The sequence below is a fragment of the Petaurus breviceps genome, unplaced genomic scaffold (assembly GCF_028583685.1).
Source record: "Petaurus breviceps papuanus isolate PSGF00001 unplaced genomic scaffold, PetGlider_PUasm1.0 90734, whole genome shotgun sequence".
NCBI lineage: Eukaryota > Metazoa > Chordata > Mammalia > Diprotodontia > Petauridae > Petaurus > Petaurus breviceps.
This window is the reverse complement of record NW_027187327.1, coordinates 4,610,154-4,622,266: the sequence shown is the minus strand read 5'-3', so window position 1 is coordinate 4,622,266 and position 12,113 is coordinate 4,610,154.

Sequence of the window (12,113 nt, the reverse complement as noted above, 5' to 3'; positions counted from 1 at the left end):
TTTCTTTCTTTCTTTCTTTCTTTCTTTCTTTCTTTCTTTCTTTCTTTTTGCCTTTTGGAGGGCAATTGGGGTTAAGTAACTTGCCCAAGGTTACACGGCTAGTTTTTGTGTGTGGGTGTGGGTGTTAAGTGTCTGAGGCCCAAACCAAACTCAGGTCCTCCTGACTCTGGGGCCCACGCTTTACTCACTGTGCCACCTAGCTGCCCCTGTGCTAAATTTCTTTGCTAAAACTTTTGATTGTTTCAATTAACTTTTTAGTTGAATCTCTAGGATTTTTCTAAATATACCATCATATTGTCTGCAAAAAGAGACAGTTTTATTACCTCATTGTGCATTCTAATCTCTTTAATTCATTTTCCTCCTCATATTATTATGGCTAGCATTTCTAATACAATATTGAATAATATTGGTGATAACAGGCATTCATGTTTCACTCCTGATCTTCTTGGGAAGGCTTCTAGCTTGTTCCTGTTACAGATGATGCTTGCTGATGGTTTTAGGTAGGTACTTCTTATAATTTTAAGGAAAAATCCATTTATACCTATGCTTTCAAGAGTTTTTAATAGGAATGAATGCTATGTTTTGTCAAAAGCTTTTTCTGCATCTATTGACATATAATCATTTGATTTTTGTTACTATTGTTATTGATGTAATTAATTATGTTGATAGTTTTCCTTATATAGAACCAGCTATGCATTCCTGTTATAAATCCTATTTGATCACAATGTATAATCTTTGTGATATATGGTTATAGTCTCCTAGATAGTATTTTATTTAGGATTTTTACATACACATTCATTATTGAAATTGGTATATAATTTTCTTTCTGGTTTAAATATTAGCACCGTGTTTGTTTCACAAAAAGGTTGGTCTTATTCCCTTTCCTATCATTCCAAATAATTTATTTAACCTTGGAATTAGCTGATCTTTAAATGTTTGGTAAAATTTACTTATAAATACATCTGATCCTGATGATTTTTTTTCCCTATCCTAATATGTGATATTACTATCACACTTAGGAAGTTCATTTATGGTCTGTTCAATTTCTTTTTCTAAAATAGGTTTATTTAGATATTCTATTTCCTCTTCAACTAATCTGGGCTGTTTATATTTTTGTAAATATTCTTCTATTTCATTTAAATTTCTAAATGTATTGGCATATAATTGGGAAAAATTACTTCTACTAATTGCTTTAATTTCATCTTCATTAGTGGTGTATTCATCCTTTTCATTTTTGATACTGGTGATTTAACTTTTTTCTTTTTTTAAATCAAAATAATCAATGGTTTATCTGTATTTTTTCTCATAAAACAAGCTCCTGGTTTTATTACTAATTAAATGGTTTTCTTATGTTCATTTTTATTAATCTCACCTTTAATTTTTAGAATTTCCAATTTGGTGTTTAATTGGAGATTTTAAAATTTGTTCTTTTTTTAGTTTTTTTTAAATTACATACCCAATTCAATGATATGCTCTTTATCTATTTTATTAATGTAAACCTTTAGTGCCGTGGGCTGCTCAGTGTCCATCACTTAGCATGATTCAGAGATGTGAATAAGAAATGACCAGGCCATGTGGGTAGTTCAAGGAAGAACTCCATTTATTGATTCTCAGGACAAGGTTTTTATAGAGCAAAAGAGACAAAGGAAGGGGACTCAAGTTTTCTAATCATTACCTCAGCCTGTTGTATCCTGGAGGTAACACAGATTAGATAATTTGATAAGGATTTGTTATCTAGGTGACTAAAGTCTTAGGATAAAACCTTTGACCTAAGCCTCAGGTATCTGCTAATGCAGCTGTAGTCATAAACAGATACAATTGAGAGCAAACTTCAAAGCCAAAGCTGCAATCCTCAAAAGATATCACATTCAGAGCTGACCACCAAAAGATATGTGAGTGCTGAATCAAATATTTTGGTTCTCAATAACTAAAATCTTGGAGTATAGCCTATTGATCTCAGAACTCAAGTAACATCCTTATAAGTTAACCCATAACAAAGAACTCAGGAGCTAACTTGTCTTGTCTCAAAGAGGTCTTTGATATTAAGGTCCACTGATATCACAACAATCATCTGAATCCTGGACCAAGCTTCTTTAGCTCCCAACAATTTAGAGATATAATGTTCCTCTGATTATTGCTTTTGATGCATCCTGTAAGTTTTGGTATGTCGTCTAACTATTAGTATTCTCTTTAATTTTTGTTTTGGGGTTTGTTTGGGGGTTTTTGGTCTTTTTGGAGGGGGGAAGGTAAGGCAATTGGAGCTAAGTGACTTGCCCAAGGTCACACAGCTAGTAAGTATCAAGTGTCTGAGGTTGGACTTGAACTCAGTTCCTCCTGATTCCAGGGCTTGTGTTCTATTCACTGCACCACCTAGCTGCCCCTATTCTTTTTAATTTTAATTAAAAATTATTTATCGGGGTAGCCAGGTGGTACAGTGAATAAGAGTTCCGGCCCCAGAGTCGGGAGACCTGGGATAAGTTCTGGCCTCAGATACTTAACTCCCACACAAAATAACTGGCCGTGTAACCTTGGGCAAGTTACTTAACCCCAATTACTTTTTTAAAAAAATATTTATCATTTCAACTACTGTTCTTTAACCAACTCATTGTTTAAGATTGGATTATTTAGTCTCTTAATTTTTAATCAGTGTTTCTATGGTCCTTTATTAAATGTAATTTTAATTACATTATAAATTTGAAAAGGATGCAATTAATATTTCTGCTTTTCTGCATTTAACTATAAAGTTTTATGCCCTATTATATGGTCAATTTTGAAAAGATGCCATGTACCACTGAGAAAAATTCCTTTATATATATTCCTTTTTATTCCCATTCAATTTTTTCCAGATGTCTATAATATCTAATTTATCTAAGATTCTATTCATCTCTTTGATTTCTTTCTTATTAATTTTTTATTAGATTTATCTATTTCTGAGAGAGGAAAGTTGAAGTTCCCCATTATTATAGTTTTGCTATCTATTTCCATGTGTAATACATTTAAACTTTCCTTTAAAAATGTGGATGCTATAGCATTTGGTGTATATATGTTTAATTGATATTATTTCATTATTGATGGTACTTTTTAATATAATGTAGTTTCCCTGTTTATCTCTTTTAATTAAATTCAATTTAGTTTTAACTTTGTCTGAGATCATGATTGCTACCCTACTTTTTTTTTTACATCAGTTGAAGCATAATAAATTCTTCTCCAGCCCTTTACTTTTACTCTACATGTGTCTCTCATTTTAAAGTGTGTTTCTTATGAACAACATATTTTAGGATGCTGGTTTTTGATCCATTCTTCTATCCATTTCCATTTTATGGGTGAGTTCATTCCATTCACATTTAAAGTTATAATTACTAGTTGTGTATTTCCCTCTATCCTATTTTTCCTTGCTGTTTATCCTTCTCTTTCTCTCTTCTTACCCTATGCCTTCCTTAGTAGTCTAATTTACTTCTGACCATTACCTCCTTAATCTGTTCACCCTTCTAAGAGTCCATCTTTTATCTCCATCCCCTTGCTCTCCTATTTCTCTGTAAGTTAAGAATACTTTTATGTCCTATTAGATGTATATGTGATTTCTTCTTTAACCTAGTTTCAATGAAAATAAGATTCCCACACTACCCGACCTTTACAATTTGGAACAATTCTTACATTTAAGCTTTGTTTCTATAAGATGATTTGTTCCATTTTACTTCTCCCTACCCACTTTTATTTTTTAGGATCATCCCATCTTAATCAACTCAACCACAGACCTATACTCTTTCAAACTACCAAAAATTTTCAGAGTTACAAATGTCATTTTCCCATATAAGTAAATAGTTTAGCCTTATTAAATACTTTATAATTAGTCTTTCATGTTTACTTTCTTATGTTTCTCTCAATTCTTGTAAGTCAAATTTTCTGTTCAGTTCTTGTCTTTTCGTCAAGAACACCTTAAAGTACTTTAGTTCATTAAATATCAATTTGAATATCAATTTTTCCCCTTGAAGGATTCCATTCAGCTTTGCACAATTGGTTATTCTTGGTCAATGTGCCTTGACTTTGAGTCCAGTGCCAATGAAGGGCCTTACTTCCTCCCCTTTCTTTTAATCTTCCCTCCCAATCCCCATACCATCCATGGGGTGAAAGTTCTGGAAGCTAAGGCTGCCACTGACACAGTTGTCTCCAAGGCTTGTTGTCTATTGACTTGGCAGTAATTGCCTGTCTTATCTGCATTTTGCTCAGGCCAGACCACCACCTGGGAAGTTGTCTTACACTGGACAACTGCTTTATCCCAAGTTATAATCATTTTTGCCACTCTAAAATTCACTTTGAAACATTATTTCAAGATATTTGGGGTGGGGGATTTGGGAGAGCCAGATTATTTCCTGCTTTATTACACCATCTTCTCACCCCTTCTTTCTCTGGCATAAAATCTGAGTTCATTTTTTCTTAATCTCTAGGGATAATACAAACTCAGTATGTAAGGGCCTAGGGGACTAATTATATGCAGGAAAATGGGGAAATAAAGTAATCATTTCTCTGGAGACTTTAAGAATAAAAATGAAACCCTTCAGTCCAGGATGGTTCAGGAACAGTCCTTCTTAGCAGCAAGAAATGGAGTGGATCTGATCTCTTCTGGCTTATGATTTTATGATATGCCTTTCTCCCTTTCCAAAGCAGTGAAATCTGGAAGCAATGTTCTATTCTAAGACTTTTGTCATTAAGTAAGATTAGATTTCCACTAGGAATTTACATAAGAGTCTAGAAGAAAGAGGCTTCTCCTCCTCCAGACCCACACAGTGACATAGCTTTTCCTGCCTTCTAACCAGAGTAGACTTGGCAGGGCTTTGGGGGCTGAACTTAGATAGGTTTTGTAAATGAAGGTTCTCCCTTAGGCATTCCATGGTGGGCTATAAATTGTATTTCTAGTTTATGGGGAAAGGACACTATTCCAATCAGGGACCAGAGGTTAGGAAGAAATTTTAAAATGCATCTAATTAGAGCTCTTCACCTTATCCTTTCAATGAACTCTTCCCCAAACCAATTTCTGTTGTAGATTAGCAAAAGCAGGCTCTTCTATTATGCGACCCACATAGTGGTTCAATTTCTAATTAGAAGTTGATGAAGTTCTTTCATTTACTACAGTATCATTTGCACCACATTTTCCAACTGCATTAAGAAGTTAAATTATCTCACAGAAGATAATAAAAGACAGGGGAATTTACTCAGCAGGCTAGTAAAAAAAAGCATATTTGGTTCTGAATTCACTGTTTCTTTCTGCTACATAGAACAACATTTAGGTAAATCCCTTGGGAAATGAGGACACAGAATCACTAACAGGGAATAAGTATGACCTAGTTAGCAAAGAAGTCAGGAGTTCTTGGCTTTATTTAGAGCCTCCCACTCAAGTCTGGTCTGACTGCACAGAGAATCGAAGGGGCTGGTAGGTGGGGCATTGGCAAAAATTCTGCCCAAGTAGTCTATGCAAAGAAGGGGGAGATGGGGTGAAGGGGGTGTATTAACAGACACAGGACCCAGTGAGGCCTCAGATAGGAAAAGAAACTTACTAGAATCTTTGAGAGAGATCTCATATGGAGAAAGATCCAAATGGTCAGAAGAAAGCTGTAAACCACACACACACTCCCAACAAAAAAAAAATTAAGGTAACGAATTTTAACACGATTTAAAGTTATGTAAGTAGCAAGGAATTTTTTAAAAATCATTTTAACTTTATCATTTATTCTTCACTCCCTCTCAGTCCCGATATCCTATTGATTGCATAAGGGCTGTTGAAACCTAGAGAGCAATTGTTTGGCAGGAAGGGAAATGGCTTTGCAAGGTTTTTTCCATAGAGGCCTGGATTTTCAACTTACATCTCATTACTTTTACATGCCTGTAAAAGTAAAGACACTGATTTGCTTGTGTGGTTTATAAAGTGGCTGTTAAGGTAATTCCCAAAGAAGAGTTCCAGAAACAATTACTTAGAAGGCAATGACACTTGTTGGACCATATAAGATTTGGTGAGTTTGGTGACATGGCCTGGTGGATGGTGAACTGGCCTTGGAGCCAGGAAGACTTGAATTCAGGTCCCATCTCTGACACATACTGGCTCTGTCACCCTGAATCAATTACTTAATCTGTCATCTCAATGCTTCAGGCCAGAGTTGTCAAACTGGAGTCCCACTGGCCTCAAGCAGCCTACAAAATTCTGCAGGAATCAGATTAAAATATAGCTGGGAAATGACAAAACAAATAAAAAATATAATATAATATAGACAATGTTAACTTGTGGTTTTCTAAGTCAAAATGTGGCTCATAGGGATTTGTTTCTATTTGAACTTGACACCACTGCTCTAGATAACTCTCTAAAGCCACTGGTTTCAGTAAAGGTGCCAACCTACATTAATAGGGGGAGTTTCCTCCCTGGTATAGTTCCTCATAGCAATGAAAGCTCAGGCCAAGTTCCTATCCCCATTCTTTGTGTGGCTGGCCCTTACTAATATCGTGTTTCCCCGATAATAAGACACTGTCTCATTAATTTTTTTGGACAGAAAAACACCAGAGGGCTTATTTTCAGGGGAGGGCTTATTTTAATGAACATTGACAGCAATTTTAATAAACAGGTAAATGTGAACAAAAAAATGCACCTTTATTCAATAATGATCATGTCATCTTCTTCAACAACATCGTCATAAGTGTCCATACCCTGAATTCCGTCCTGGATGTCTTGCGCCTCCATTTCCTTCAGAAGAAGAGGACTCAATCTGTCATGTCCAGCAATATAGCTCTCTTTAAATGAATATGTCTTGTCCAGGTAACCTGCTCGTAGTGCCTTGGCGACACAGCTGTCAGTAATTTTATCCCATGACTTCTTCACCCAAGTCACGACTTCTTGCAGATCACAAAGTTTCCACGCTGATTTCTTTCCATTCTATTTTCAATGTAGTCATTGACTTCCATGAGCAAATGGTCCTTGAATGGCTTCTTTATTGCAATATCAAGGGTCTGGAGATAGGCAGTCATTCCTGCAGGAATCATTACTTGATCTATTCTTCTCTCTGCAAGGAAGTTCTTCATTTCTTTAGCGCGGTGAGTGCTGGCTGAATCCCAGACTATCAGACCTCTTTGGTTACCTCACATAACAAGTGGCAGCATTAAATCAACCCACTTTCTTACGGTATAATGGCTTGTGTACACCAGGCTTTTTCGGTTTCAAGAACGTAAATGCCAGATACACGTTCAATCTTATCTTTCTTGCCCTTACTGATGATTAGAGGTGTGGCTTTCTTTCCATCCAAACGAATTGCCAAAACACAGGTGACCCGTGCACTTTCATAGCCAGTGGTGGGAATGTAGATTGACGTTCTACCCCTGTGATGAATTGTTGTTTGAGATCCTTGTCCCATAAACACTGCAGTTTCATCCATAGCAATCATATTGCAGGTTTGGTACTTGGAAATGTCTATCCTATCAATAAAGGACTTGAATGCAAGTACACGTTTAATAACTTCAGCATCTTCCAGCTTAAACAGTGTTGTTGATCTTCTTAGGGACAGTTCATACCGTTGAAGGAAACCGTCCAACCAGTGTTGTGATGCTTTGAATCCTTCTGAGACCATTTCAAACTCTGGTGCCATTGAAAGGGCAAATGCTTGAATATCAGCCCTATGCACAACCAAGGCCTTTGCTCTCCTGTCAGCAATCCATTCACCAATGAGGATCTCCAAGTCAGGATATAAGGGCTGCCGACCTGATCCAGACCTGCGCTTTTTCCCTTTTCCCTCATCCACCTGTTGATTGAGGTTATTATAATCTTCTCTCCATTTTCTGACCATTCGAAGATCCAAAAGTTTTTCTTTACAGAAAACTGCAAGATTCTTGCCATGTGACTCCTCTACAATTGCTTTCTTATACTCAACAGTATAGCTCTTCCTTTTGTACTCATGTCTAGGGGTCAAAACAGACAGAATAATAAAATTATGACCATCAGTCCTTCTTTTCACTCCATCATGCCCCCTGAGTTCTTCTTTTTTCCTCCATCATGCCCTTTTTATCCTCCATCATGCCCCCTCACTCCCGCTTACATAACGGGTTTTTATGTTGTCCTGCCTCAGCTCTCCTCCACAGCACTGCTCTCAGTGGCGCCAGCAAGCAAATCACTAGGGAAGAGCAGGATGACGCTCTCACTGCTGCAGCTCTGATTGGATGCAGCTCGGAGCACGGCATGCGTTTCCCCCGGGGGGGGGGGGACGGTGCACACAGAGGGTACCGTAATGTAGCGTGTAGCGCAGGGGATCACCTTCACTACAGTAGCAATCTCAATAGGGCTTATTTTCAGGGGAGGGCTTATTTTAGAGGAATCTTACACAGTAAGGGGAGGGCTTATTTTCGGGATAGGTCTTATTATCGGGTAAACACGGTATTATGGTCTGATCCCTCATCATAGCATAGAGGTGTCCCTGGGCTCTTAAAAGCTGTGAACATAAGCTTTGGCACATCCTACCAAATGGAGAAGCTTCAAGTATGGGCTTATTGATTTTAGTCTATGAACAATTCTAGTTGAGTGCAGACATTGGCAAGGAGGTAATGAAAAAAATTTGGCTGCATTAACTCAAAAAGGTCATCCACTGAAGTAAGGAGGGATTTATGATCAGAGCATGTGGATGGAGTACCCATATGGATGAAATCACAGATCAGTAATAATAATAATAGTAGCTACCAATGATATAGTGCTTTAAATTTTTCAAACCATTTTACAAATTTTATCTCATTTTTTCTCTCACAACAAACCTGGAAGATAGGTGCTATTATTATTCCCATTTTACAGATGAGAAAATCAAGTCTCAAAGAAGTTAAGTAACTTGCCCAGGGTTACACAACTAGTAAGCAATTGAGGCCAGATTTGAATTCAAATATCCCTAACTCTAGATCAGTGTTCTATCCACCATAGCACTTAGTTTCCCATGTTGAAGTACATAAATACATCAGAATCATTATTTTAAGGTTTTATACTTCAGCTGCTCTGATTAGATGGTGTCTTGGATGTGATATCTCCTCTCCTGACCTCCATTTTCCCTGCAGGACTGGAAATCCCTAAACTGCCCTTTTTATTTTTTTCAGGGTATTCTGACAGAGTAAGTCACTTTGAAATTCATGCTTCTCCACTCTTGTGGCAAGGTGGGCTAAACTAGGAGCGCTCCAATTCATTGAATCATATATTGTTGATGATGTCTCTGATTCCTCTCTAAAGGATATGTTTGTTATTTAGAATCTTTTTGACTGCTTTATTTTATGAATATAAACAAACTGAATTGTCCACTAGAAAATGCAAACATACAAACACACATTAGCAGTTATTTTCAAGACAGACTGTTGCAAATTACTGCAATGTATTTGCTGGTTCGGTGGTTGGTTGTTGTCCTTCATTCTCAGAGAGGATTAAAATGATATCACTATGCTAAAGTCAAGGTTCAATGGGACTGACAAGCTGAGCAGACCAATACGAGCTCAGAATGCTCTACCACAGGTTGGGTACAAATAGTTCATTTGGGGTGGATACTCTAAATTTGCACATCTTGTTTCCTCTGAGCTGTCTCCATTCTGCTTTGCTCATAGAGAACAGCACCTTCTCTGATGTAGGCACACCATGCTTAGTGGTCCTTTGCCAGTGACTCCCATGTCACACAATCAATTTCAAATTCTTGAGAGTGTCCTTGTATCGCTTCTTCTGACGACCATGTAAACGCTTGCCCTGTGTGAGTTCTCCATAAAATTATCTTTTTGGCAAGCATATATTTTGCATTTGGACAACGTTGCCAGCCCATCCGAGTTGCACTCTCTGAAGCAGAGTTTGAATGCTTGGCATTTTAGTTTGAGTAAGGACCTCAGTGTCTGGTACTTTATCCTGACAGATGATTTTCAGAATCTTCCTGAGGCAATTCAAATGGAAGTGATTCAGTTTTCTGGCATGGCTCTGGTAGACTGTCCAGGTTTCACAGGTATACAACAATGAGGTCAGCACAATGGCTCTGCAGACCTTCAGTTTGGTGGTCATTCTAATACCTCTTCTCTCCTATACTTTCCTTCAGAGCCTCCCAAACACTGAGCTAGCTCTGGCAATGCATGTATCAACAACATTATCAATGTGTACACCCCTGGAAAGTACACTGCCAAGGTAAGTCAACTTTTATCCACAGCATTCAGAGATTCTCCATTTGCTGTAACTGATGGTTCCATATACAGATGGTATGGTGGTGACTGATGGAGCACCTGTGTTTTCTTGGTGTTCATTCTTAGGCCAAAATTAGCACAAGCAGCAGAGAATTTATCCATACTTTGTTGCATCTCAGCTTCAGAGGATGCATTGAGTGCACAATCATCTGCAAACAGAAAATAATGCACCAACACTCCCTCCACTTTGGTCTTGACTTACGACCTTTTTAGATTGAAGGATTTGCCATCAGTATGGTGACTGACCTTGATGCCATGTTCATCCTCGTTGAAAGCATGCAATGTATTAAATCCTCAACAAAAGAGCCTGAATGAGTGATTACCCTGTTTAGTGCAACTATGGTATGCTGTAAAGTTCAGAGACTGGCTCAAGGGACCTAAGAATTAAATGAAAAATTCAGTTCCTGAACAAACTTAATGACACTTTTCTTTTTCTTTCTTCCTTTCTTCCTTCCTTCCTTTCTTCCTTCCTTCCTTCCTTCCTTCCTTCCTTCCTTTCTTTCTTTCTTTCTTTCTTTCTTTCTTTCTTCCTTTCTTTCTTTCTTTCTTTCTTTCTTTCTTTCTTTCTCTCTTTCTTTCTCTCTTTCTTTCTCTCTTTCTTTTTTGCTTTCTTGCTTTCCTTCTTTTTTCCCCAAAGAGGTTTATTATGAAATAATCACCATATATGCAAGGGTCATAGGATCACAGATGTAGAATTTTAAGGGACCTTGGGATCATCTAGTACAACTCCCTCATTTTAGAGGTTGGGAAACAGGCCCAAAGGAATTGAGTAACTTGTCTAAAGTCATACATGCATTAAGTAGAAGAGCCAGGATTTGAGCCCTGGGCCCTCAGAAAGTTATTCCACATCTACCCAAGGCCATAAGAACTAAGGCCCCTATCTCTAAGAGAACAGGCCCAAAGCCATGGTATGAATCAGATTCTGTCTCCTACCTTCCTTTCCTCCCTCCTTCATCCCCTCAAACAGTTATTATATCTAAATGATTCCAAAGTAGAAATGCTTAAGAAGGAACAACAGCCAATACCTTGCTTCTCCCCACCAATTATTGCACTGGGAAGTCAGGAAAACTAACAAACATCAGAAATATAACCTTTCCCATATGACAAGGGAACTCTTGGAAGCTATTTAATTCAGCTACTCTCTTCTTGCCTAGAGTCACCCACATAGCTAGTGGAGGTCTACTTTGAAATGCAAACCTGAGAACTTGGAGCATTCCTTGTCTCTCATTCTCCTAAGACATTAGTTAGCTATAGAGAATATATTCATTTTGGATACATAAATTTTGTGTGTGGGCTCTGTCTTTTCACTTTCCTAGCATGAATGCTGATTTATCACAAAAATTACTCATTTGGAGAGGCATTTCTCACCAAATGTAGGAATTTAAAAGGTCAGAACTTAATAAATTCTCTTCCACTTTAAGAAAAGTCCTGCAGATTTAAGAAATTACATTAATTCACCCCCTAACCACTTGCATTCTCCACTTGGAAAAAACAGATTGGGAAAATATTTGAAACCAAAGTCAACAATTTCTTAGTTTAGCCTTATTTCAGTTCACCTGCTATGTGACCTTGAGCAAATCACGTAAGAACTTTGTCAATTGTTTTTGTTTGCTTGTTTTGTTTTGTTCTGAAGTAGCCTGGGAGGATTTGTTTTGCCATTTTATCTCTCTAAATTATTATTTTCCTCTGAGTCCAAGGAAATGATTCTGAGAGAGATAGAAAGAAACTGACAGACCAAGATAATGAGAGATCAAGAGCAGGAAGGAGGGAGGGAGGGAAGGAGGGAGGGAGGGACAGAGGAAGGAAGGAAGGAAGGAAGGAAGGAAGGAAGGAAGGAAGGAAGGAAGGAAGGAAGGAAGGAAGGAAGGAAGGAAGGAAGGAAGGAAGGAAGGAAGGAA